The sequence below is a fragment of the Nelumbo lutea genome, chromosome 1 (assembly GCF_056320005.1).
Source record: "Nelumbo lutea isolate HS-2025 chromosome 1, American lotus-T2T, whole genome shotgun sequence".
Taxonomy (NCBI): Eukaryota; Viridiplantae; Streptophyta; class Magnoliopsida; order Proteales; family Nelumbonaceae; genus Nelumbo; species Nelumbo lutea.
This window is the reverse complement of record NC_142684.1, coordinates 86,444,280-86,472,215: the sequence shown is the minus strand read 5'-3', so window position 1 is coordinate 86,472,215 and position 27,936 is coordinate 86,444,280. Positions and strand designations below refer to the sequence as shown.

Genomic DNA, 27,936 nt, shown 5'->3' with positions numbered 1-27,936 from the left:
CCTCACATCTGGCGCCTCATTGGCGTCTTACATGCACATCCTGCCATCCCATCTCCTATACTTATTAGTGAATATTTACTGGAGATGTTTCTGATGCACAGTGGATGTGTTTATGAGATGCCCATTTATGAGGAACAGATCCTATCACGGATTTGTGATATCATAGTTTTTGTGTATGTCCCGCGGAGTGATGGAGTTCTTCTCACACTAACCTCATAGCATTTTTCAGTCGCACGTCGCGAACATTTCTCATACTAACGGGAGATGTTCCCAATACCAATGCACGGTCGAATGTTTCTGTCACGTCGGTGTGAGGAATTCTATATGACGAGCATATCCCAATACCAATACACTGCATCTTATGAATGAAAATGATTTCGTTTGGAAATGGGTGTTCGAACGGGCCCTGCACTGACTGAAGCCGATCCCGTTCGTTTGAGCAAGTTTGGTACCGTATTTGGGTTTGCTCCTCTCTCTCAGCTATTCACAGCAGTCTTAGCAATAGAGTGGAATCTGGTAAGAGCTTGCGTTCTCCCTCTGATTTTGCTCCTTGCTCCTCTCCCTTCCTCTTCTTTGCTTAGGGTAACAGGAATAGGGGTCAGTCTAGATTCAAACGGTCTGTGTTCCCGTGAAAACGGCTAATCCCTGCAATGCTTTCACCCGCCTTCTTATACATTCCTAAATTTAAACTACTTTGTTGTTTCCTCAACCATCTTAATCATCAAAGGAGAGCAGGCAGATTAGGACAAACTAGAAGTAGTACAAGAATCTCATAAAATATCATAGTTTTTGTGTTTTTGACTTTTTTCCTTGTCAAAATCTATCGTTTATAACAAAATACAGAACCTCTACCACGTTCCCCATTCTACACAAAACCCAGGAGCCAATTTATTCGATTCTATATTGAGGGATCCTGATGTGTATGCTTCCTTATTTGATCATCTTATGCTGTGAAAGAAGTTGAAGATTGCATGCAATCATTGTAAAATATTTAAGAACTCCTGTGAAGTTTGTAGATGATAATTTGTTGGTAATTTATTGGAGGCTCGTAAGGTGTTAGATAGAATGATGGAAAGATATGTTGTTTCATGGATGGCAATCTTGAATGGTTATTTGAGGGCAAGGTTGAATGAGTATGCTATATAGCGTGTTGGTTGAAAGTGGCATACAAGCCAACACCATATTTACTTGGAATTACTCTTGTTAAAGTGCATCAATCTCAACACCAAAACACCATAGCCATATGGACAGGAATTTATTATTTGGGCCATTTCCAAACTTTGTTCAGATGGTTAGATTTCAGCAAGTCCTAAAATGCTATATGTATTTATTTTCTTTTGTTCTTTGTTATCGTGTGTGAGTTGTATCCTTTTAGTTTATGATGCAGACTTAATTTGTAATTTGGTAGTTTGTTTATAAGAATTAAACACAAGGAAAAAAAAAAAAGTTTTGAGGTTAGGTCGGGAGCACCCAAACTTGTCCCCTCTATTTGGGGCAAGAGTTCCGACGATTGCAAGCAGGGCCATCTGCTTATAGTTGCTAAAAGCGGTTTGCATGTGATCAATTCCAACTCTGATTTTGGGTTGGGAGCACCCAAACTTCTAGTTGCAAGCAGGGCCATCTGGTTAGCAAGCACAGAGTAATACTTTGTTTCTGGTTTGCAGCGTATAATTCTCCTAATTCTTTGAGTATAGGTTCTTAAAGTTGATTCATGATCTTATTATCGCCACAATTCCAGTGTCTTCTGCATTTTGTTTGGCTCTTAACTTAGGTCACTTTTTTTTTGGGTAACCTGAACACTTGTTTATGCATATAGGTTAGTCAAGGTGAGTTTGAGACTGTCATATTAAAGTGACAGGAATTGCATATTTGTATCCAAGCCATTTTGGCATGATAAGTGGTGTTTCATGTTGTTGAAGAAACATATTTGCATACATTGATCTATCATTAAGGATATGGCATGTTGCTAAGATAACTTTTTTGCTGACTAGCAACTCTTGCTCATATAGGATGTTTTGGAAAAAGAACTTCAAAATCTCAAAGGCAACAAGTGCATCAAGCATTTCTCAACACATTATGATAGCACTGACCTGTATCAATTTCACTATTTGGATAGATGTGTCTAGCTTACATTTTGGCTCTTAATCTTAGGCCCAAAGACGACAAAATAGTCCTATCTTTTGATTTTTGTCATGGCTTATAATTGCATTGATTTACTTATGGCTGATTAGTGATTATTTGTTGTACTAGGATTTTATTTTTGGTAGAACTTGTACTAGGAGTTGGATCCTTATTTATTTTTTGTTATACAATTCTAAATTTTGAGTTCCAATTAGTAGAAGTTCATGATTTGTCTTAAAATTGGCCTAGTTAAATTAACCAATATATTATAGTGGTAGAATTGGAATTTTTCTTTTTACTTTTTTTTTTTTGCAATAGAATGATAAAGCATATAAATTAGGTTTTATGTGCGGGACCCACATAGTAAGTAATTCTTAATGTGGGCCCAGGCCAGGCTGAAAACGAAACCTAGTTCCAATCCTGAAATTTTTGGTTTGAATTGATCCAGGCTTCTAGTCTGGGCTACAAATAATCACACCTAAATATAGCACAAAATATTAATTCAAAAGGAATGGGAATGGAAATTGTAACCAAGCAGGTCTAAATTCATTCTCATTCTTGCCTTAAAAAGAATTCATTTATTTTTTTGGAAAAAAGACACAGCAATATTTTCTCATTATGCTCATTTTTTCCTATTCTTGCCCATCATAGAATCTCTTCCTAGGTAAAGATGAGAAAAAATGAGAATTGAACCAAACATGGCCTAAGTGAACTCCTTTTGGCGGTGTCTTTCCCCACACACGCATAGTTGAAACTTGAAACCTTAACTTGGATTTTAGGCAAAACTCATGCTATGTAAGAATTGTTTTAATGATTTGGGCCTATATTTTTTGAATTTTCTTTCCTTTGTTTTTTTTCTTATAAAATGTTGATTTTCTAGACTTAAACATGAAAGTTATACTTCTCTTATGAAAATTTATGAATAATTATCAAGGAAAGATGGTTATGGAACCTAGGGAACTACCCTAGGATATATGGTTTTACTTAAAAAAAAAATCCATCGCCTAGGCATCACCTAAGTGACTAGGCAACAAGGTGCCCCCCTGTCGCCTAGCCTCGCCTTGGTACCTTGAAAACTATGTTGACAAGTTGCTGAAGAAATCATCTTAAGAATAAAAGAAACAACCTAGACTTCTAGTGGGTTAATTGAATTCATTCTACCTATCAATGTTCATGGTGACTTGAATGATCATAAGAGCAAACACATTTGATAAGAAAAGCAATTACACAAGATCATGATTATTCAACCCCAAGAATAGCTCAAGCTGATTGGTTACAAGGATGCTGCCAAATGGGGCTAAACCCCTACTTTTGTAATAGGAAAGAAGAAAAGAAAAGGTGGAAGAAGAAAATGTGTTGATTAGACAAAATTTTAAGTTCTTCCCTTGGTTATTTTCCCCCACTCTCGTATATCAGACCGTGACCCTGGGCTCTTTTTAGATACTTCACAATTCTCAGAACCGCATTCCAGTGAGGAGTCAGAGGTTTTTGCATAAACTGGCTTACCACACTAACTGCAAATGAGATGTCTGGTTTGATAATGGTTAGGTAGTTCAGTTTGCCCACAAGTCGTCGGTATCTGCCAGGGTCTTCAAACACTTCACCCATATCACTGCTTAACTTGGTATTTGTGTGCATGGGTGTTTCAGCTGGTTTGGCACCCAACAAGCCTGTTTCTTCCAGCAAATCAAGCACATACTTCCTCTGGCACAGGTTAATCCCATACTTGGATCTCACTATCTCTATCCCCAAGAAGTATTTTAGTTTATCCAGATCCTTTGTCTGAAAGTGATCCTGCAGATATGTTATCATTCCCAGTAATAACAATATCATCTACATACACCATCAACAGTATTTTTCCTCTCGGAGAGTCGTGACTAAATACAGAATGGTCAATCTTGCACTGTTTCATGCCAAACTTCTTTACCACCTCACTGAACCTACCAAACCATGCTCGAGGAGACTGTTTAAGCCCATATATAGCCTTCCTTAGTCTGCACACCTTACCATCCTCCCCCTGAGCAACAAACCCTGGAGGTTGCTCCATGTAGACCTCCTCGAGTAGGTCACCATGCAAAAAGGCATTCTTGATATCAAACTGATATAGTGGCCACTCATACATGGCTGCAAGAGAGATCACAACACGAACTGACCCTATCTTAGCAACCGGTGAGAAGGTCTCTATGTAGTCAATGCCATAGGTTTGGGAGTATCCTTTTGCAACTAATCGCGCTTTCAGGCGTTTAACACTACCATCAGGCAGGTACTTAACCGTATAAACCCGCTTACAACCAACAGCTTGCTTCCCAGGAGGAAGAGCAGCGAGGTCCCACGTATGATTATGATGAAGGGCTGAGAGTTCTTCTTCCATGGCACGACACCACCCTGGAGAGGTAAGGGCTTCCTGGACATCTTTAGGAACAATAACTGATGATAACAAGGTAACAAACTGGCGATGGTAAGCGGAAATGTGAGTAAGAGAAACATAATTAGAAATGGGATGAAGGGTGCAAGTACGTTTACCTTTCCGCAAAGCAATGGGTAGATCAATCTCAGATGCCAAGTGGGGTTCTGGTGCCGGATCCGTTGATGGAGATGTAGCCGGAGTAGTAACCGGTGCACGTGGGCGATGTGTATACACATGATGGATAGGTGGGCATTCAACAGGTGGTGGCACCGGAGGCAAGGATTTGGTCACAACTGGAACAAACTGAGGATCGACAACGGGAAGTGGAAGGGGAGGAGGTGATGAGAAGGACGAAGCATCACCAGACCCCAAAAAGAACGGAGTAGACTCAAAGAAACTGACATCAGCACACACAAAGGACCGTCGAGAACCAGGATGGTAACACCTATACCCTTTTTGGGTCCGAGAATAGCCAATGAAGATGCACTTGAGAGAACGAGCATCAAACTTGTCGTTCCCAGGACCCAGATGATGGACAAAACAGGCACACCCAAAAACTCTCGGCGTAAGAGGGAACGGAGACAAAAAGGGAAACAAGATCTGAAACGGAAACTGAACATCAATGATGAACGTGGGCATCCGATTAATCAGAAAACAAGAGGTAAGCACTGCATCACTCCAAAAAGGTTTGGGAACATGCATGTGATGCATTAGGGATCTTGCTGTTTCAAGGAGATGGTGATTCTTTCTCTCAGCCACCCCATTTTGTTGTGGGATGTAGGTACACGAGGTCTGATGTATAATGCTGTGTTGGTCCAAGTATTCCTGAAATGATGAGGATAAATATTCGCGGCCATTATCAGAGCGAAAAACTTTGATATGGGTACCAAATTGGTTACGAATTTCAGCATAAAATTTTTGGAAAATGGTAAACAATTCACTTCTTTCTTTCATTAAATAGAGCCACGCCATCCTTGAAAATTCATCCACAAAAATGACAAAATATCTGTATCCATTATATGACATTACTTTATAGGGACCCCAAACATCTGAATGAGCTAAAGAAAAATGACTCGACACACGGTTATCAACCCTAGAACTAAAGGGAACATGATGGTGTTTCCCAAACTGACACGACTCACAATCCAAAACAGAAAGCTGACTCAAGGACGGAACCAAGGACTTCAAGACTTTGAGCGACGGATGACCAAATCGACAGTGCCACTAGAGAGGAGAAAGAGATGACTGGAGAGCTGTTGAAGTTCTACCACCACCACCGCCAAGATAATACAGTCCACCTGCTTCATGCCCTCCACCAATCTTCATCCCCGTCTTGAGATCCTAAAAGACACACATAGAAGGATAAAAGGTAATGGAACAGTTAAGTGATTTGGTCAGCTTACTAACAGACATAAGGTTAAAAGGCAATTTAGGAACATACAGAACTGATGAGAGGGATACAGGATCTAGGTCAACATTACCAACACCACAAATTGAGGATGTGGAACCATTAGCAAGGGTGACAGATTGTGATGTTGAGCAATGAGACAAGGAGGAAAACACACCTGGAGTTCCAGTCATGTGATCGGAGGCTCCAGAGTCAATGATCCAGGGATTGGGTGTAGATGCCAGACAAGCCATACCTGAGTGAGCAAAAGTTGCTGTGTTCTGCTGTGATTGGATAAACCTCTCATATTCATCACGGGAAACACTCACCATCTCCTTCATGGGACCATCTGTGGATGTAGGAGGCAACTGGTCAGATGAATGATTCTCCTGTTTAAAGCTGGAACTTGAGTCATCGGTCGCGGCATGATTGGCCCAGGTTGAGGGAGGACCATGTAAATCATAACAATAGTTGATGGTATGTCCATCCATACCACAATGAATGCACTTCCTCGGGCCTGAGCTACGTCCTCTACCACGGGCTCCCCCTGAATCTCTGCTCCTAGTACGACCACCATCACGATTATAAGTAGACCCACCATTGCCACTTCGGCCATATGCAGAACCACTACCAACACCACGGCCAGACTGAGCTCCCCGAGCTCCACTTCTACCACCACGGCCTCTCGATGTAGCAAAGGCCGATCTATCTGAGATATTAGAGTTCTCAGTAGATCCGATAGAAATCCTTCGAAGTCGAGCAAATACCTCTTCTAGGGATGGAAGAGCTGATCCCCCTAATATCTGAGCCCGTACTGGTTCATATTCAGACTTTAGTCCCACAAAAAATCTGGTCACATCAAGCTGCTCTCTCTGTTGTTGCTGAATCTTGACATCAGAAGTGAGAGGATGATAGACATTCAACTCATTACGTATGTTCCTCATGTTGGCATGGTACTCCTCAAGACTTTGATTGCCCTGTTGCAGATTAAAGTACTCTTGATAAAGCTGATAAACTCTGGTTGTATTGTCCTGCCCCGAATACAATTTTTTTCGCATGGTCCCACACGTCTTTGGCAGTATCAAGGAACATGAAGTTCACACTAATCCTGGGTTCCATATTGTTCCACAACCATGTGATGATCTGAGCGTCCTCTTGCTCCCAATCTTCATACTCGTGAGAATCAGAGAAGGGTTTCTCCTCTCTGATATGTTTTACCTTCTTCTTTGCCTTTAGAAAGACTTCAACGGATTTAGCCCAAGGCATATAATTCTCTCCATTTAACTTAATGGAGGTCATCTGAACATTCAGGTAGTCTGTAGGCACCATCACACTAGGTTTATAATCATTACTGTCTCCCATTATGTTATCACCAATTCTGCACACTTGCTGACTTCTATTATCACTGAGATCTGCACACTACACACCACTAGGTTACACTGATTGTAGCACTAATTGTTGCTGGAATGTGTGCAAAATTTTATTTATAGAAATATGATGAGAAATAATATTTAAAGCATCTTGAATACATAAATTTAAAATGTGACATGCACATCTAATATGAAATAATTTACCATCAAAAAATGGTTTTAATTTATATTTTAAAATATTTATTGCTGAATCATTATTACTAGCATTATCAAAACTAATAGAAAAAAAGTTTATTTTCAATTCCATAAATATGTAAAGTATTTAAACTACTTACAACAATAATTGGGCTAGTATATGGCCATTCAAACCTAGTAAAACTTAAATTTTTTTTATGTAAAAGCCATTTTTCATCAATAAAATAACCGGTAACACAAATATAACTTATGTTAAATCTAGATGTCCAAATATCAGAAGTAATTGCAATTTTGGATTTAAGGTTTGATAACATAGAAATTAAATTTTGTTTGTATGAATAAAAATTTTTTAAAGCATCTGTTATAATAGTATTTTTTTTTTGATAGGAAACGATAACTTTCATTAGATAATTGAAAAGATTACAGGCTTACTACCCACAAAATGGATGGAAAAAGAAAATAAAAAACTTACAAACAAGCCCAAAACAAAGCCTCCCTAGTAACTCTTTTCTTAGCTAAGGTGTCGGCCATTCCATTTGCTGACCTTCTTACCCACTTAAAATGCACCCCAATCTCCCTTGCGAAGCTAATAATCTCTCTTAGAGGCTGTCTAAAAGACCACACTCCCAGGTTTCTAGTTTGCATCCATCCTATTACTAGTTTGGAGTCTCCTTCCACTTCTAATTGTTGCATTCCCCATTGTTCTAATAGTATTTCTAGAAACTTTTTTAAATTGTGGATTTATAGATCCATGTAAAAATTTTTCAACTATTATCTTTAGCTAATAAAAATGGATGTTCAGCATACACAATATATTTTGCTAATTCTTGCCTCATTTTCTTGGGAATATTTAAAACTATAAAAAATCTCACTTCCTATTTGTGCTTGTGATATTTCTTTCCCTTCTTTCATCAAATGGTGCTTCAAATGTCTGTCCAAGTGGCTAGTACCACCACTACCACTATAGATAGTCACTCCTACATTTTTGACAGGCGGCTCTCTTTCCCTTCCCCTCAACTTCCTCTATTTTAAATATTGTCCAAATCGGGCTAATCAACCTAGTGATTTCTTTTTTCTTTGCCCTAGCAGTACTAGGGGTGAGAATGTTGGCAATATTAGCAGCATCCATAACTAACACTATCATATTGCGACAGAACATCGACATCTTCAACATTGACTACGTTGGGGAATTGGTGTCAAGAACAAGAGGAGGAGCCAACCATTTTTTTTAATTGTAAAAAAATAAAAATTACTTTAATTGCACTTACCCAGATTGTCGGTTCGGAATTTCAACTTGATTTCAATAGTTGAAGCCTCCAAGTTTCCCAAATTGCTAACTTGTGAGACCCGAGCAAGCCTTCTTGTTGAAACTTGAATTAAGTTGAGAATTGGAGAGTAGAGAGAGTGAGATTATATGTGAGAATATGATGTATGAAAAGAGATTGAGATTTGAGAGAGTAGAAGGGACTAAGAGAGTATGGAAATTGGTGTGGTGAGAATGGTGGAGGATAAGGCTATTAATAGGAATTGAAAATAATTTAATTCTCCAAAATACCCTAAAAACTAGTTGTTTTTAGTTGTTAGGTGGGGTATTTTGGTCATTATAAAGTCATTTATCACTTTACCTAAATTCCCCCTAAACTAGTTGTTATATAGTTGTTGGGGGGCATTTTTGTCATTTTATCTCCCCTTAAAGCCAAAATACATAAATACTCCTCTATATAGTTGTATATAGTTGGGGGGGGGGGCAACCCCCCCAAAAAAACATGAAACTAGTCGTTGGGGGGTCTCCAATGGCTAGTTCTTCGGGTGGGCCAAGCATGGCTCACTGCGGGCAAGGCCGGGCCAGCTTGCGGGCCACAGGCGACACGACACGACAATGTGAGCCGGCCCAGCTTGGCCTATTGACCTGAAACCCCAAGCCCGACACTACCCATTGGCCCATACAATCGTGCCAAGTTGCAGCGTGGCTTGTGAACCATCGGGTCGGGCCGGCTCAAAATCATGTTGGACCATGCCGGGCCGCAGGCGGCTTGGCCCGATTTACACCTCTATGGTGTCTTGTCTCTTCATAAGAGGCTCTTCATCATTCATGGGCAACAACTTGGCTTTATTCCCTTATAAAATAATGAATAGGTGTTGGCTTCCCCATCATGTTGTACCTTTCTATCATAGATCTATGATCTTCCTAATAAGATGTGAGAAATTCAAATAGGAATTATGTCATGCCACACTGAATCAACATTGTTGACAGTTGTTTTGTGTACTCAGGTTTAGTACCTCAAGGGTACTGTCGTAGTTTCTCCCTTGTTTATATTGTACGACTGGGCTAGTATAAATAATAAATCTTACACTCGCCCCTTGTATTCTGGAGGGTTTTCAGTCCACTCGACTCTCCTCTCTTCTCTCTTCTCTCCTCTCTTCTCTTGCACTTGCTTAACATGGTATCAGAGCAAGTCGTCTAGGCCTGAAGGGTGGTGTCAAGCAAACTTGCTGTTCAATGTCGTGCAGATGGTCTTTCCATCTCTCAGAGCTGCATCCCTCAAAATGCTAAGCTGTTGCATCCAGTTCGACCCAGAAGTTATAGTGACCTTTCATCTCCCAGAGCTGTCTCCATCGAACTCCCAATCTGGTGTACTCAGTTCGACCCAGAAGTCACAGAGTCTTTTCATCTTCCAGCCCAGAAGTTGTACCTCTTGTCTGCTCGACTGTAGAGAGGCTATTGTTTGAGGTTCATAGAGGGAGTTCTGGTTTACAGAGAGACTATCATCTGAAACTAAAAGAGGTACTGGTCATCTTCTGTTCGGCTGCCCTGCTGATTGTCTGTTCAGCCGATTGATGGACTATTGATTGATTATATTCCTTAACAAAGTAATTGTATTCAGCTGTTTTCTTTTGGTATTATGGACTGTTGATGCTCTGAAGCTGATATTGTATTAATCTTATTGATTGATTGTTCGACTACCCTGTTGTTCTCATTGACTAGTTGGCTATCAGGCCTACTGATTACGTCATTCAGACCTAGTGATGTACTGCAACTGCAGTATTTATTTTTTATTCCTACAAAACCGTAGGTCATACAGACCTGTTCTTGTACTGCAACAGCAGTGTTCAGACTTTGTTCTCAGTGAAACCGTAGTTCAGAAAGACCTGTTTCAGTACTGCAACAGTAGTGTTCAGACTTTGTTCTCAGTGAAACCGTAGGTCAGAAGGACCTGTTTCAATACTGCAACAGCAGTGCTCAGATTTTTTATTCTCAGTGAAATCGTAGGTTAGAAGGACTTGTACTAGTACTGCAACAACAGTGTTTTGATTTTGCTCCCAGTGAAACTGGAGGTCAGAAGGGCCTGTTTCTGCAATAGCCTTGTATGACAGTACTCATTTGGTTGCTGTTTCGTTTTATTCTGATATCATGGGCAATGAAGATTCAGCCACATCTGGAGTTTCCTCAATGCTGAATGGAATGGGTGGGGGTGACCTATCATTTCCTATGGCTGTTGTCCCTCTTGATGGTTTAAATTACCTAGAGTGGTCAAGAGGGATCAAATTATACACCTGTGCAAGGGGGAAAATATGCTAATATTAATGGGAGGATAAAAGAACCATCTTCTGTGAGTGCTGAATATGATAGATGGAATCAGGAAAACAATATTGTTATGTCTTGGCTCTTGGTTTCCATGCAACCTCAAATAAGGAAGAATTTCATGTGGGCTGAAACTGCAAATGAAATCTGGGAACAAGCAAAGTCTACATATTCAGAATTGTGACACTATGCCAAAATTTATCAATTGCAGGCAGCATCATCTACTTGTAGACAGGGGGAGAGGTGTTTATCAGTTTATTACTCTGACTTGACCTCTGTCTAGAAGGAGTTGGATTACTACCAGAGTGTGGATTGGAAGTGTGATGAGGATGCCAAAAAGCACAAGCAACTGGTCTCCCAGAAAAGGGTGTTTGCATTCTTACATGGTCTGAATCCTATGTATGAATCTATCAGGGTTCAGATTCTTAACTCTAAAGATCTCCCATCTGTTCAAGAAGTTTATGCTCTTGTACAGTCTGAAGAAACTAGAAGAAATTTGATGAACCACCCTGGTGGGGATGCTGTTGTGTTGGTAGCAAAAGGGGGTGTCTCTACTGGTGTGGGATCTTCCTCCAGGAAAGGAGATCACTAGAAAAAAACAGAAGATAAGGAAAAATTGTGGTGCACTCATTGCTAGAAACCCTGACACACCAAAGATACCTGTTGGGATCTTCATGGGAAATAAAAATGGGCTCAAGATCTGACTAAGAAGCAAGGTTCAGAGGTGAATAAGAGGTCCGAACAACAAGGTACAAAGAAATATCACATGGCCATATGGCTACTCGGGAGAATCAACCCCCCATTTCTACTATGACTCAGACACATCTCACTGGACCTGACCCGAGGGAGGATATTATGAATTCCTTCCGTGACCATTTAGAGCTCTATGGTGGAGCAATTCGTTGATGGATGCTCCTCCCTCAATCTCATTTGCATCTACGTTAGGTAACCCTACCACTGCTTTCCATGCTACTTCTCACACCCATGACTCTTCATGGATCATTGATTATGGAGTGTCAAAACACATGATTGGTACGTCCTCTTACTTTCAAACTTATCACCCTCTTTTTGGAAGAGACAATGTGAGACTAGCCGATGGATCATACACTTCCATAGCTGGTCAATGAACTCTTTTTCTTCCTCTTGGTCTTACCCTTTCTGATGTCCTTCATGTTCCAAAATTTCCCATTAATTTGTTCTCTGTTAGTAGTGTTACTAATTCCTTGAATTGCTTAGTGACTTTTTTCCCTTCTCATTGTGTGATTCAGGATCTGGCCTCGGGGAGGACGATTGGTAGGGAACGTATGGCTGATGGACTTTAAATGTTGGAGAATAAGGCTGGTCTTCATGTTACAGAGTCTATGAGTCAGTCCTATGAGAAAAAAGTCTATTTATGGCATTGTCGTCTTGGTCATTTGTCTTTTGAATCTTTGAAAGTTGTATTCCTAAAATTGTTTAAATCAGTGTTTGTTTCTGATTTTTCTTGTCAAACGTGTCAGTTAAGTAAACATTGTAGAACTCATTTTCTTCAAAGAAATAGTAAATCTGAATCTCCTTTTCACATTGTTCATTCTGATGTATGGGGCCCTGTTACTTTACCATCTGAGAGTGGCTACAAGTATTTCATTACCCTCATTGATGATTATTCTAGATATACTTGGGTATACCCGATGCGAACTAGGGAAGAAGTACCAAAAATCATTCAAGACTTCCAACGGATGGTCTTCACTCAATTTCAAACTGAAATCCAAATTTTTCAATCAGACAATGCAAAAGAATTTTTTCATAGTGACCTCACGGAGTTTTTTGCTTCGTGTGGTTCCCTTCACCGTAGCTCTTGTGCCCGCACGCCACAACAAAATGGTGTGGCCGAACGGAAGAACCGACATCTCCTTGAGGTGGCTCGGGGTTTACTACTTCATATGGATGTTCCCAAACGTTTTTGGCTTGAAGCTGTTCTTTGTTTCACTTACCTTATAAATCGTATGCCCTCTCGTCGGTTAGAGTACAAAGCCCCACATCAACTTCTCTTTCCTAAGGCTCCTCTTTTTTCTATTCCTCCTCATGTCTTTGGTTGCTGGTGTTTTGTCCAAAATTTGTCTCCCACCCGTGGGAAATTGGATTCTTGTGCTAATTCCTGCATATTTCTTGGTTACTCATTCACTTAAAAGGGATACTATTGTTTTGATCCTGTTTCTCGGAAATTCTATGTCTCCATGGATGTTTTTTTCTTTGAAGATGAGCCTTTCTTTCCTGTTTCTCCTCAGGGGGAGTGTAGGCATGAGGAGAAGTTGGTTCAGCTTCCCTCTCTCCCTGACCCTCCGCCTTTGCGTGTTTTTTCTCGTCGTCGCAAAGGCCAACTAAATTCAAGAGCTGTGGAGAATCCGGAAGTTGTACCTCTAGTGCCACCAGACTCCTTTGAGGAGGATCATACTCACTCAGGTATTTTGGCTCCCAATGATGTTCTTGAATCTATTGAAAATGATTCCTCTACTACTAATTATCTTGACCGTCCTATTTCTCACAGGAAGGGTGTTAGATTGTGCACCACTAAACATCCCATTTCCAACTTTGTCTCCTATGAGAACATTTCATCATCATTCTATGCTTTCCTTACCTTTATTGATAGTGTCCCTATCCCTAAGAATGTGGCAGAAGCTCTTTCAGTTCCTGAATTGACAAATGCCATGAAGGAAGAAATTAATGCCCTTCACAAAAATGGCACATGGGAACTTGTTGATCTTCTTAAGGGAAAGGTTACAGTTTGATGTAAATGAGTGTTCACAATCAAGTATAAGGCTTATGGAACAGTGGAAAGGTATAAAGCTCGCTTAGTGGCAAAGGGATTTACTCAAGTATATGGAGTTGATTATGTAGAAACTTTTGCCCCTTTTGTCAAGATGAACTCCATTAGAGTCCTTTTTCTCTCTTGCGGCTAATTTGGATTGGGATTTACACCAGCTTGACATCAAGAATGCATTCTTGAATGGTGACCTTGAAGAGGAAATTTACATGATTCAACCTCTTGGTTTTCTGGCTCAAGGCAATGAACAAAAAGTGTGCAAGTTGAAGAAATCCTTATACGGGTGAAACAATCACCAAGAGCCTGGTTCAGCAGATTCCATGTGGCAGTTCAACAGAAAGAATATAGGCAATGTCAATCAGATCACACACTGTTTGTGAAACGAGGAGGTAAAATTGTTGCTCTAATTGTATATGTGGATGGCATTATTGTTACTGGTGACTGGGAGGATGAAATTCAGAGGTTGAAGTTTTTTCTTGTCACTCAATTTGAAGTGAAGGATCTAGGACCTGCCAGGTACTTCTTTGGAATTGAAGTCGCCCGATCAAAGAAGGGTATCTTCATTTTTCAAAGGAAATATGTCCTAGATTTACTTCAGGACACTGGGAAGATGGGGTGAAGCCAGTTGACTCTCCCATTGACCCCAACCATAAATTAGGTGACAGTCGTGGTGAACCTCTCAAGGATGTGAAACAGTTTTAGAGGCTTATAGGGAGATTGTTATACCTTTCTATGACTCGCCCAGACATTGCATATGCTGTTGGTGTCCTCAGTCAGTTCATGCATGCTCCTAGGTCCTCTCATCTTGAAGCAGTAGAGAGAATCCTCCGATATCTAAAGAAGTATCCGGGTATTGGCTTGTTATTTCAAAAGCACGGACATTTAAAAGTTGAAGTTTATACAGATGCAGATTGGGCTGGATCCCAAAGTGGCAGAAAGTCTACCAGTGGCTACTACACCTTTATAGGAGGGAACCTTGTTACATGGAGGAGTAAAAAGCAAAATGTGGTGGCTAGATCCAGTGTTGAAGCTGAATATCGTGCTATGGCCCACGGGGTTGCTGAAGGCATGTGGATAGAAAAATTGTTGTGTGAGTTGGGTTTCCCAGTGGCCAAACCTATAACTCTATTCTGTGATAACAAAGTAGCTATAAGCATTGCTTCCAATCCGGTGCTACATGATAGAACAAAACACATTGAAATTGACAAGCATTTTATCAGAGAGAAAGTTATCACAGGTGAAGTGTGTACTCCCTATGTCACTTCTGAGAACCAGCTTACAGACATCTTTACAAAGGGTGTAAACCTTTCAAGACATCATGATCTTTTGACAAGTTGGGCATGATTGATATCTATGCTCCAACTTGAGGGGGAGTGTTGACAGTTGTTTTGTGTACTCAGGTTTAGTACCTCAAGGGTATTGTTGTAATTTCTCCCTTGTTTATATTGTACGACTGGGCCAGTATAAATAATAACTCTTACACTCACCCCCTGTATTCTAGAGGGTTTTCAATCCACTCGACTCTCCTCTCTGTTAGAATGATATGTTAGAAGGCTTGAGTGTGTTCGGCTGATAAGAATTCCTATTAGCCCATTCTTATGTTAAACTTATCTTGTAACTGGGCTTTTGCTAATGGGCCTAATCTTGTTTATGTCTTAAGTCTTCTGGGTATCCCATCACTAATCAGGGGTATCCCAGTAAATTCTTGTACTTTGTACTTCACTTATATATAAATAAAGGCATGGTCGACTGGAAGTACAGTTCGATAGTTTCAGCATCTCTTCTTCTCCTCTTTTCTGCTACTTCGACTACAGTGGTTCAGCTTTCATGGTATCAGAGCATTGAGCACCTTTCTGGTTACTGCTGACGCCATCTCCTCTTTCTTGTTGTATTTCACTTTTTTTTTATCTGGGTTGCTGCTGTGAAACCCTAGGGTTGCAGGAGAACAACACAAGGTTTGACCTAGGGTTTCCCTTGGTTGTAGGGCGCAAGGGAGGTAAGACCCTGAAGCTGGAGTCCTACTAGTTTCTAGTAGTTAGCAGCTATTCGGTTGCTAAGAAGAGGTCTGTATAGGACAGACCTAGTTGAGGACTGATTTCAGCAGTCCTAATGTTGTCTGTAAGGAGGGGAACTCCCTTTACAATTGCAGTACTCGAAGTTCAAGTGGAGTCTGCATAGCACAGGTCGGTTACCAGCCTAGAACACCTTTTTCTGCTGTAACAGAACTACATCAGAACTGTGACAGTCTCGACAAGTCTAAAAATGTGTTGCGAGCTGTCAGGACCTACTGAGGTTACTTCGGCTGATCAGAACCTGCATCAGAACTGGTTCAGAAAGACCTTTATAGAACTGTGGTGACTTCAATTACAGATCATTTCCAGGTCGGTTACTAGCCCTACTCCATCTCTGTGAACTGGTTCAGTTACAGTTTTTTTTTTCCTTGTTGCTGTACCCGAACTGGTTTAGTCCAAGTGAAGCCTATCTGGTGTGCTATCAGCACTGTGAACTCTGTGACTACTTCGGCCAGCCCTAACCAGAACCACCCAACAGTGCTGTGAACAACTCCTTGACCAAAGTTAGGATGTCATCACTATCCGGTGAAATTTCTTCTAAAGATAACTAATCTATTATAAGGTCCTCAAACCTGGAGAACCCTAATCTGCATAGCTTGCAGATCACAAGTGTGCTATTGGATGAGTATAACTTTAGAGAATGGTCTGTCTCAGCAAGACTGTTCATTACCTCTCGTGAACTCTCAGGCTATTAGGATGGAGATAAAAAGGAACCAGAAATCAGCAGCCCTGAATACACTGTGTGGCGCAAGGAAAATGCCACAGTTATGTCTTGGTTGCTGGCCTCCATGACTCCTCGGGTGGCCAGAACTGTTCATCATTTTCCTACAGCCACCAAAATCTAGGAGAAAGTATCTAAGACATATGGCCAAAAGAAGAATAATGCTAGAATCTACAGGCTGAACCAAGACATTGCAGCCCTAAGGCAATGAGACATGTCTGTGGCAACATACTTTGCAACATTGGAAGGTCTCTGGGAAGAGCTTGACCATCACATGATTTTGGATTGGGAAAATGCCAAGGATAAGGGGAGGCATGACAAGCAGATTGAGGAGGGCAGAGCCTTCAAGTTCCTAGCAGGCTTAGACCCTATATATGAAGGTGTACGGTCACGGATTCTAGGGAGAGATGAATTACCTGAGCTTCATCACGTTTACTACTTGGTGAGGAATGAAGAAGAGGAGAAAGGAGATGTAGGTTGACTCCCAGACACAAGCAACAGAACTATCTGGAGAACATTCAGCCTTAGTATCCACTAAGGGAAGCAGATTTTCAGACAAGAAGTCCCTCAAGTGTACCCATTGTGGTGGTGAGAAACACACAAAGGAGAAATGTTGGGTCTTGTACCCTCATCTGAAGCCAGCTGCTTTGAGAAAGGAAAAAAGGCAACATAAGGGCCACACAGCAAGTGGGAATCTTGCCACCAACATTAGTAGTGACATCTCACAGAGTACTCAGCCAGTGTCCTCTTCCACCACAAAGCAGGTTGTTGATTCCTCTGGACCAAGTACCTTGGGCTTTACAGCTAGTGAGGTAGAGGTTCTCAGCCGGGCATTTGTCCGTCTAAAGAACAATCCTTTAGCTTCCACCTCTCTTGCCAAATCAGGTACAACCTCTGCATTTAATGCAACTAGTTCCATTAGTTCTAGCTCTTGGGTGATTGACTCAGGAGCCACTGACCATATGACACATATGTCCTCATTATTCTCCTCATATCATTTATTGTCTAGCCGGGATAAGATGAGAGTAGCTGATGGGTCCCTTTCCACCATCTCGGGAAAGGGAGTGGTTGACCTAAGCAAGGATCTCTCTCTTAAATCAGTCTTACATGTTCCTAGTCTTACATCAAATTTGTTGTCTGTTTCAAAGCTTACAAGAAATTTGAACTGCAGTATAACTTTTTTTCCCTCTCATTGAGTTTTTCAGGACAGATTAGCGAGGAGAATGATTGGGAGTGGTCATGAGTATGAGGGCCTCTACTATTTTGATGCAGATGTCAGTTCAGCACTATAAGCTTCTGCTACTACTAGTCCAGAAAGTGTGGAGTCAAGAGCTAGGCTGCACTTGTGGCATGCTAGGCTAGGTCATTTGTCTTTTTCTTCTTTAGCAATGTTGTTTCCTGATTTATGTAAGGGCATCCGAGTCAAAGTTTAATTTGTATGTGTGTCAAATGTCAAAACAATGCAGATCAATGTATCCAATTTCTAGTAATGAAATTCAAGCCCCTTTTGATTTGGTCCATTCTGATGTTTAGGGTCCTTCACCCATTGTCTTCATTGATGGCTTCCATTATTTTATCAGTTTTATTGACCATTATTCTCGATGCACTTGGATCTATTTGTTAAAAGGACGTGAAGAAGTTTCATAGATAACTATGATGTTTTGCAAGATGGTTGAAACACAATTTGATAAGAAGATTAAACAATTCCGTTCAGACAGTGCAACTGAATATTTTGAAAGATCCTTGAACTCATTCATGGAAGACGAAGGCATGTTACATCAATCATCATGTGCTTATACCCCTCGGCAAAATGGAGTTGCTGAGTGCAAGAACAAGCACCTAATTGAGATAGCTTGAGCTTTATTTTTCCAGCACAATGTGCCCAAGCAATATTGGTCTCAAGTTGTTCTCACTGCATCATACCTGATAAATCAGATGCCATCTAAGGTACAGGGTATGAAGACCCCTTTCTCTGTGTTGTGTCCCACTCTTCTAGAATTTCCTCTTCCTCCACGGGTTTTTGGATGTACATGCTTCATACATGTGAATGATCCAAAGAAAACCAAGCTGGATCCTAAAGCTACAAAGGGAATTTTTTTTTGGGTTACTCTCCTATGCAAAAGGGGTATAAGTGTTATGATCCTGTCTCCAAGAAAAAATATGTCACCAGAGATGTAGTACTTTTTGAGTCTCAACCCTATTTCCGATCTTCTCAGAATCCTCTTCAGGGGGAGACTAGTGGGATGGAAGAGGATTCTCATTCTTCCTTCTTTTTTCTTCCTCTTTCATCACCTTCCACTACTCCTAGCTGTAACATTCCGGGTCGACCTAGTGAGACTCCCGCTATGCCAGTTACATCTCTAGCTTCAGCTGATGCTCCTGATGATCCCAACAGGCAAGAGAAAGAGATACTTACATACAGTAGAAGGAATAAGGGCCCTCAACCTCATGATAGCAACTAGTTGGACTCAGATCAATCTGTCTCTACAATCCAAGGTAATTTTGACTCTCTCAATTCAGATTTGGATATTCCCATTGCTCTCCGTAAGCCTGTTCGTTCTTGCACCACTCAGCATTCCATAGCTGATTATGTCTCTTACTCATATTTATCACCTACCTATCATTCCTTTGTGTCTGCTCTTTCCTCTGTATGTGTCCCTTCCAGATATTCAGAGGCGGTATCTGATCCAAGATGGAAAGAAGCCATGAATGAAGAGATGAAAGCCCTAATGAAAGCAAGAACATGGGAATTAGTGGACCTGCCAAAAGGGAAAGGCACTGTTGGGTGCAAGTGGGTATTCACAGTAAAGCACAGGGAAGATGGGTCAATTGAAAGATACAAGGCCGGACTTGTGGCAAAGGGATATACACAAAAGGAAAGAATTGACTACAAGGAAACCTTTGCCCCGGTAGCAAAGCTCAACACAATCAGGGTTCTACTGTCATTAGCTGCAAAATTCTCTTGGGAACTTCATCAGCTGGATGTGAAGAATGCTTTCCTTAATGGTGATCTACATGAAGAGGTATTCATGGAACCCCCACCTGGATATAATGTTGGAAAGAAGGTGTGTAAACTAAGGAAAGCTTTGTATGGCTTGTAGCAATCTCCCCGGGCATGGTTTGAGAGACTTTGTACGGCCATGAAGAAAGTGGGGTACACTCAGAGCAGTGCGAATCATACATTGTTTACAAGGAGACAGGATGAAAAACTTATAGCTCTCATTGTTTATGTGGATGATATGGTGATTACTAGAAATGATGTGAAAGAGATGAAGAGGCTGAAGGAGTTCTTAGCTTCAGAATTTGAGATCAAGGACCTGGGAAACTTGAGATATTTTCTCGGGATTGAAGTTGCTAGATCAAGAGAAGGAATCTACATATGTCAACGAAAATATGTGCTAGATCTCCTAAAAGAAACAGGCATGATGGGGTGCAGGCTAGCAGACACACCAATAGAACCGAACCATGGATTACAAGAATCAATGGGTGAGGAATACTGTGATAAGGAAAGGTACCAAAAATTGGTAGGAAAACTGATATTACCTATCCCTCACTCAGCCAGACATTGCCTATGCAGTGCATGTTGTCAGTCAATTCATGCACTCTCCAAAGACTCCTCATATGAGAGCAGTGGAAAGAATTCTAAGATACTTGAAAACTTGCCCAGGGAAAGGAATTCTATTCAGGAAGAACAACAGACTTGGAATTGAAGCCTACACTGATGCTGATTGGGCTGGGTCTATTGGAGACAGAAAGTCAACCTCAGGTTACTGTACATTCTTGGGAGGAAACCTAGTCACATGGCGCAGTAAGAAGCAGAATGTTGTGGCTAGATCAAGTGCAGAAGCAGAATACCGAGCTATGGCACACGGGGTTGCTGAACTCTTATGGCTCAGAACTCTCTTTAATGAGCTTGGTATCAAGACTGAAGGTCTTCTCAAGTTGTATTGTGATAATAAAGCTGCTATCAACATTGCCAATAATCCAGTACAACATGACATGACAAAACATATTGAAATTGATCGACACTTTGTAAGAGAGAGAATTGTTTCAGGGGAACTCTGTGTGCCTTATACTCCATCAGAAATGCAGATTGCAGATGTTTTAACAAAAGGGCTGGCAACTACAAAGTTCAAGGACATACTTGGCAAGCTAAACATGATTGATATTCATGTTTAGCTCGAGGGGGAGTGTTAGAATGATATGTTAGAAGGCTTGAGTGTGTTCGGCTGATAAGAATTCCTATTAGCCCATTCTTATGTTAAACTTATCTTGTAACTGGGCCTTTGCTAATGGGCCTAATCTTGTTTATGTCTTAAGTCTTCTGGGTGTCCCATCACTAATTAGGGCTATCCCAGTAAATTCTTGTACTTTGTACTTCACTTATATATAAATAAAGGCATAGTCGACTCGAAGTACAGTTCGACAGTTTCAACATCTCTTCTTCTCCTCTTTTCTGCTATTTCGACTACAGTGGTTCAGCTTTCACTCTCTTCTCTCTTCTCTCCTCTCTTCTCTTGCTCTTGCTCAACAAACATAACAATTGCCTATAGAATAGAATAAGTAACTAAACAATGTCTAGTTATTGGAATTGTCAATTGTCATGTCATTGACCCATTCAACTTTGTATGGTTATGGGTACTTAGTTGTTTACTACAATTTGTCAACAAGCTCTTATGAGACCATGTTTGTGCTGCTACCACCATCAGTGATAAGTTTTATATATTGATTTCTAAATTTCACATTAGTTTGTGAAAGATGTTGGTGCAAAGCCAATCTCCTTTAACAGTTTCCTTTGGAGCAGTCAAAATAAGACATACCACCATAATAACGTTTGGAGCTCAATCAATCTTATCTTGATCATTAACCTCCTCTTCTACTTGCTCATCTTTTTCTTGTTGTTCTTCCTCTTCTTCACAAAGATTAAGATTTTTAGTAGAACACATGGAAACAAAGTCACCCTTACCTCTAAACCTGTAGCATTCAATGTCACGTTTTGATGTCCTAGCTGAAGCTTTACCATTGTTGTTTCCAGCTGATTGATGTGGCTTGCTTATGGTTGTTAGTGGTATTGCTTGCTGTTGAGATGTGGTTGACTAGTGTCTTCCATCTTCAAATTAGTGAAACGATCACTTACGTTCTCTATTTGTTGCATTAGTTGCAGCAATAAATCATCACATTGTCAATCAGTCAGCCTTCTACAATATTGTGTACCAACAATAAATCATCACATTGTCAATCAGTCGGTTCTGATTTTTTTTTTTTATCAATAACTGCATAGATTTATTAATGATTAATTAAGAAGTGTACATAGTATAGAAATACAACAGTGCCAAGTAAGACAGTGAGAGATAAAATCTGTTCTCTCTCCCCACACCAATACCCCTCACTTTCAATTGTGTCCAGAATAAGGTCTCTCTCCCCACCCACCCTTGTTTGGCCAATGCATCAGCTAAGGAGTTAGCATGACATGTAATCCAATTAAAAGTTACTTCCACGTCTCTTGTCAGCCATCTAATTTTCTTCTCTTCATTGCTGTAATTGCATAGCTTCAATTCCTCACTTTGTATCCAACTCAAGGTTCAAGATGTATCGGCCTGTATCGTTGCTCGCTTTTTATTTTTATTTTTTTACTTCTTCTTTAAAATTGATTCAGAGGGGTTGATTTAAGGCCGGTTTACCTCCTGAATTAGGACAAACCCTGAAACACCCCCTATAGGGGCATATCGGGAAGCCCCCGATACGATATGTATCGGCTGATATGCCCTGATATGTTGCAAGTTTTTGATCCTTGATCCAACTCACAACCAATGGCAACTTGAGAATAAGTCATAATTGCCATGGCAAATTTCTAATTTCCATTGGCAAGAAACAACCTAGAGCTCTGATGGCAAATTGATACAGTGGCCCAAAAACCCAGATATGCAACTTGAGAATAATAGATATGTAATAGGATGCCGAGAAAGATAGTAGTGGGCTAAACCACACAGCCTTGAATTACAGTCTTTGGAGTCACCTTAGAACCCTAATTCCAGATTAGAGTTACACCAATCAGTTAGAGGAGTCATACCTATAAGAAAATGATGGAGCCACACCACCAAGGCACAAATGCTTAGGAAAAATACTCTATTCATTCACTGCCGAGTTTAAAAATTACAATCAAGGTTAAAAGTTTCGACATGGTATGCCCCGTATCGGGCATATGGTATTGTATTGGCATGGAAGGCTTTTGGTACACAAAATTAAGGCCTTTGGGGATTTTTAACTGTTTCACAGGGTGGGCAAGCCTAAGATCAACCCCCTGAATCTTTTTTGAAAAAAAAAGACAAAAAAAAAAAGTTAGCTACTGTATTGGGTGTATCGATACTTTGAACCATGGCTACAATTTTAACCCTCCATACATTTCTTAGTGACTAAGACTTCAAGATGACTATTGACCTTCCATATGCCTTCTTTGATTCTAAGAAAACTTCAAGACCAAGTTCATTGAATTTGCATTGATTCCCAAATCATGCACCAATTAATGGGTTGACTGGTCATGGACTTGGATTTTGTGCATGGATATGAGCTAGAAATAGGAATATGGATATGGATAATAGGAATGGGTAAAAGACATAGGTTTGGACATGGGTATGGATCTAATTATGAGTTTGGTCCTGATGATAGGCTTGGGATTTGGTATGATCTGAGTTTCTTTTCTTCTTGCGGTTTTATACTTTCAGGCCGTCAAATGCTTGAGCATCACATAATGGTCCTAACTCCTAAAAAAACATTTTCTGTTTTAGGGTTCGGGCATTAGTTACTAGTTAGGCATCCCATCTACTTGTATCTTTGCCATCTCACATTTTCTTCTCTAAAGAACCTCAATACTAAACCAAGGGTAAATCTGTCTGCCTAGCTTCAGAACAGAGATATGCTGATTTAAGGTACTTGTGGATTATTGTATCAGTGGCAACTAATTACCCAAAAAAGGTACAAGTATCAAGTTATGGAAAAAAAAGAATATTAAAATGGTTTATGATTATTAAATGGGACCAGGAGTCAACACTCTCCCCGAGGGCTTTTGTATGTAGTTCCGTTATCTGAATTAAACTGAAGTTTGGCTGACTAGCTTTGTTTATTAGGCTCTACATTCTACCTGGAACAGTAAGCAAGTAATGTATGTCTTTGTTCTCTTGGTTCTGTTATATGCTATTAGTAGTTGAGGCTGATTCTAGCAGTTAAGAAACTGCCTATAAAGGAGAATTTGAGGTCTTTATGTTTCTCCTCTAAGTGGGTTTTGGTCAACTGAAGCAATTGCTACAATGGATGTACAGTATTTGTATTCAACAACAAAAGAATGATATTCACAGAAGGGTAATGACTTTTAGAGCTAGTAGGCTCATTTTGGCAGGTGAATGTCCCCCTCAGGTGAAGACTCAAAACCTTGAATTTCTTCAAGGCCTTTGATGCTGCTTTTGCTCCATATTCAACACTGTTTTCATAAGTAGTTTTTAAGGTTGATGTATTTCTTAACCATTCTAGTCTAGATAGCTATCACTATGGGGGGTAGAGATGAGAGAGGGTTGTCATTGAAAATTATGGTATTGTCATCGGATTTGGAGCTGGTGGTCTAATTAATTTGTTGGTTTGTTCCTTCCATACCCTTGCAAATCTATGTTTTGCTAAATCTAAAATCATTAGCATTAGTTTTCCAGCAATGTTTTAAAACACAGAGGCATGATATGAGGCATTCCACTACTTGGAGGTGCGAAGCATAATTCAGAATGTAAGAGGCATAAGCCTCCCAAGCACATAGCCTCCTTAAGAGGAGGGGGATGAGGAGGAAGAAGGGGGAGGGGGGGGATGAAGGAGGATTTCATCTCATCTTATTTTATTTTTTGTTTTTTTTTTAATGAAAATGTCTTATAATAAGAAGAATGAAGATAAATAACACTAGCTGAACCCCCCCACCCAACCCACCCACCCACCCACCCACACACAAAAAAAAAAAAAAAATATATATATATATATATATATATATATATATATATATATATATATATATATATATATATATATCGAACAAACAAGATGTATGAAGCCTCTTTGATTCTTTTGCTGGTAGTTGGAAAGAAGAGGGGGAAGGTATTGTAGAGATGCACAAGGACTGCAGTTTACTAGACAATTTGTAAGGAAAGAAATCAGAGGATATTTTCTGGTAAGCATAGGAATAGAGGGGCAATTATTGAGGTAATCACTATAAGGGTCGTACGATAGTTGATATCTGTGAAGTTATTTCAAGACATTTCTACAACAGCTCTGCTGAACAATTGGAAGGAAGTGGCTTATTTGGCCCCTAGTAATTCCTCATCCATTGTGATCTCTTCTGGATCCTGGCTTCACAAAGTTGAATTTTGATGGCAGCAGTGATGGAAAACCCAGCCCTTCAGGCACTGGAGGCGTCTTTGGGAATGATGAGGGTGAGATTTTTGCTATTTTTTCAGGCCCAATTGAGGAAAGAGGTTGTTTGGTAATAGAATGGTTGAAAAAGGAGTAGAGTAGCATGTGGAGTTACTTAAATGTAGGGGTGTTCATGGGTTGGTTTGGTTCGGTTAGAGGTTGTTTGGCCAATAGAACTGACCTGGTTGGGTTGGGGAGTTGGTCACCCGAAACCCACCAATCATTGGTGAAAACTGGCCAACCCAGGTTGTATTGGTTTGGTCAGTTGGTTCAAAAGATTAAACTTTAAAATTAAATTTAAAAATTAGGTTTAAATTTAAGAAATTGTAATGGTATTATTAAAAAAGTAAATTTAAAAAAAAATAAAATTTACAATATAAAATATTTTAAACTAGGAAATATGGGAATTTCCCACTTTCCCATATTAAAAAATTTAAATATAAAATATAAAATATAAAATGTTAATATGTATCTATGGTCTAGAAAAATTGCTGAACCAAAGCCAATTGAAATTATTAGAAAACCGACCAACTTGGGTCAAGTTGGGTCAGGTTGGTTGGTTTGGCCGGTTTCATCAGATCGATGAACAACCCTACTTGAATAAAAAATAATCTTTAGTTGACTTGGGGCTTGATAGTGAGATTGCAGTGGGTCAAGAGGTGTGCCAACTCTTTTGCTGATGCACTGGCCAGACAAGGGGTGGGCAGAAATCAAATGTTTTGGGCTTATCTATAATTTTTTAGCTTCTTGGGGGAGTTAAGAGAGTTTATCTCCTCCTGCCTCTGTACCTATCTCCCTTTTTTTTCATTAATGAAACGGTTTTGCTACTGATAAAGAAAAAGCAAACAAATTGGGCTGCATTGTGTTGGGGTTGGTGGGGTCTGGGGAGGCTTAAGCCAAGGGGGTCTGGGGGCAGAGTCCCCAGCCAAAATTCTCTCCCCTTCTCCTCCCTTTCCTTTTCTATTCTTTCATTTCTGTACGCCTCTAGCATGCCTCATGCAAGAGGTGTATGAGGCATACACCTCCCGTGCCTTCTAAAATGCTCGTTTGTGGAACCCAAAGACCTGACCTGATCATCGAGTAGTTGATTCATATTGGGCGTTTCTAACTCTGCCTTGCTGTTGAAGAAAATGTGCTTATTATTATAGTCAAGTTCCGCAGATCTAAGCTTGTTTTCTTTGTGTGAACAGTCAAGGTATCAAGTTTGATGAAATGTTTTTTTTTTTTTCTATACAGTTTTTCATGGATGATTGCCTACAGAGTTGACTTAGAAGAGTTAGGAAACTTGATACCCAGTGAGCGGATCTCAAAGCTCGTCAAATTCACCTAGAAATGCAGGCACCATACATATCAAAATAGGCTCAAGCGCTAAGCATCCAGGTTTGACACCTCTACATGCATGTACATTGCACACAGGCTCTCTGTGGTAAAGTCAATAGATCTAATGCTTGTTTAGGAGTGCGACTCGAGCAGGGTCAAGTTGGATTTTTCCAAATTTTGAACGGGCCCAGCCTGAAGGCCCAAGCCCAAAGCAGTGTAAAATGGTAATTCAGGCCAACCGAATGCGTTATGTAATACCAGAAAATAAAAAGAAAAAAAATAGAGATTAAAGTTCAGTGTAATACAAAGAATGGATTTGACTCAAAAAAAATGGAAAATCTATGATACGGAAAAGATATGATATGAAAAGAGTTTTGACTCAGGAATATTGAGAAGCTTATCTCTAAAATACCGTGTTCATGTGTAAGTTTCTGCTGTATGGGTCATTCAGTAGGGCTAAAAATATAACTACCTGGAGATAATTTCATCCTCCCACCTCTCTAGCTTCTCTGATATTATGTACAACAGCCAAAGACGAATAGACCCACAACTCATCCGCCTGATAACTAGTTCTATCTCTGCTCCTTGAGCAATGGATCCCACTAATTGTTAACCGGCAGATTCAGAGTGTCCTTGAACACGCAAGGAGAAGAAAGATCTGAGGCAATGAAAAGGAAGGCATATAACAGCACACGTGCCCAATCAGGCCGATCACGCACCACTACAATATCAACTCTCTAATATCAATGGAGTATTCCGGCAACTTAAGGCCAAGGTTTTGGTTCTCAGGGGAGTATCTGTGATCTTTTGTAGGCTCCACTCCACCAACAGAGAATGATGACAATGAATAGAATCTTGAGGCCCTGTCCCATGTCATCGGTAATGAATCCGGATTTGTCCCTCAACCGTACATCCGAAACATTGCTGTACCTGTAAATTGTCATTCGTGGGGAGATATTTTCAATGCACAGCTTCAATGTGCTGCGAGGTTGATGTGAAGCATGTTATGTGAGGAGCAAATCCAAATTCATCAATACCATGCAATGAGGCCAAGACCTTCAAAGATGGATTCAGTCTTCACGATTGTGCTCATACCATTCTCACAGCCTTTTTCAGCCATGCATTGAGATCATCTTCATACTTTTATCTTTTTATTCATGGAGAGAGATTTTCAATACACAGCTGAAAAAGTTCATAACGGTGTGAACACAATTTTTTGAGTACTAAATCCGATTTCCAAACATCCCTTTGGACAATAATTCCAGATACATTGGTGGCTTAAGCTGTTGCCTCATCATTGTCCTTGGTACCGGTCCCATGATTTTTTTTTTATTTTTTTTCGTGTGCTTTAAAAATACCTCAGATCAGATGCTCAAATATCGATCTTCTAAAGCATTTTAGGCTGTGTTTGGTTTCAATCCAAAAAACAGCCTTAATGGTTTCTACTGTTATAGCCTTATTGGAAACCACAAGAAGAAACATTATAAAAAAAAAAACAAAAAAACCCATATAACA

At 40.1% G+C, this 27,936-nt stretch overlaps 1 long non-coding RNA gene across 1 annotated transcript; it reads left to right on the top strand.

Annotated features, from left to right (window-relative positions):
- LOC148875886 (uncharacterized) lies at positions 1–26,830 on the top strand. Its single transcript, XR_016105333.1, has 2 exons — positions 1–516; positions 26,338–26,830. It is a non-coding gene; the product is annotated as an uncharacterized LOC148875886 (long non-coding RNA).
- Positions 26,831–27,936: the final 1,106 nt, after the last annotated feature.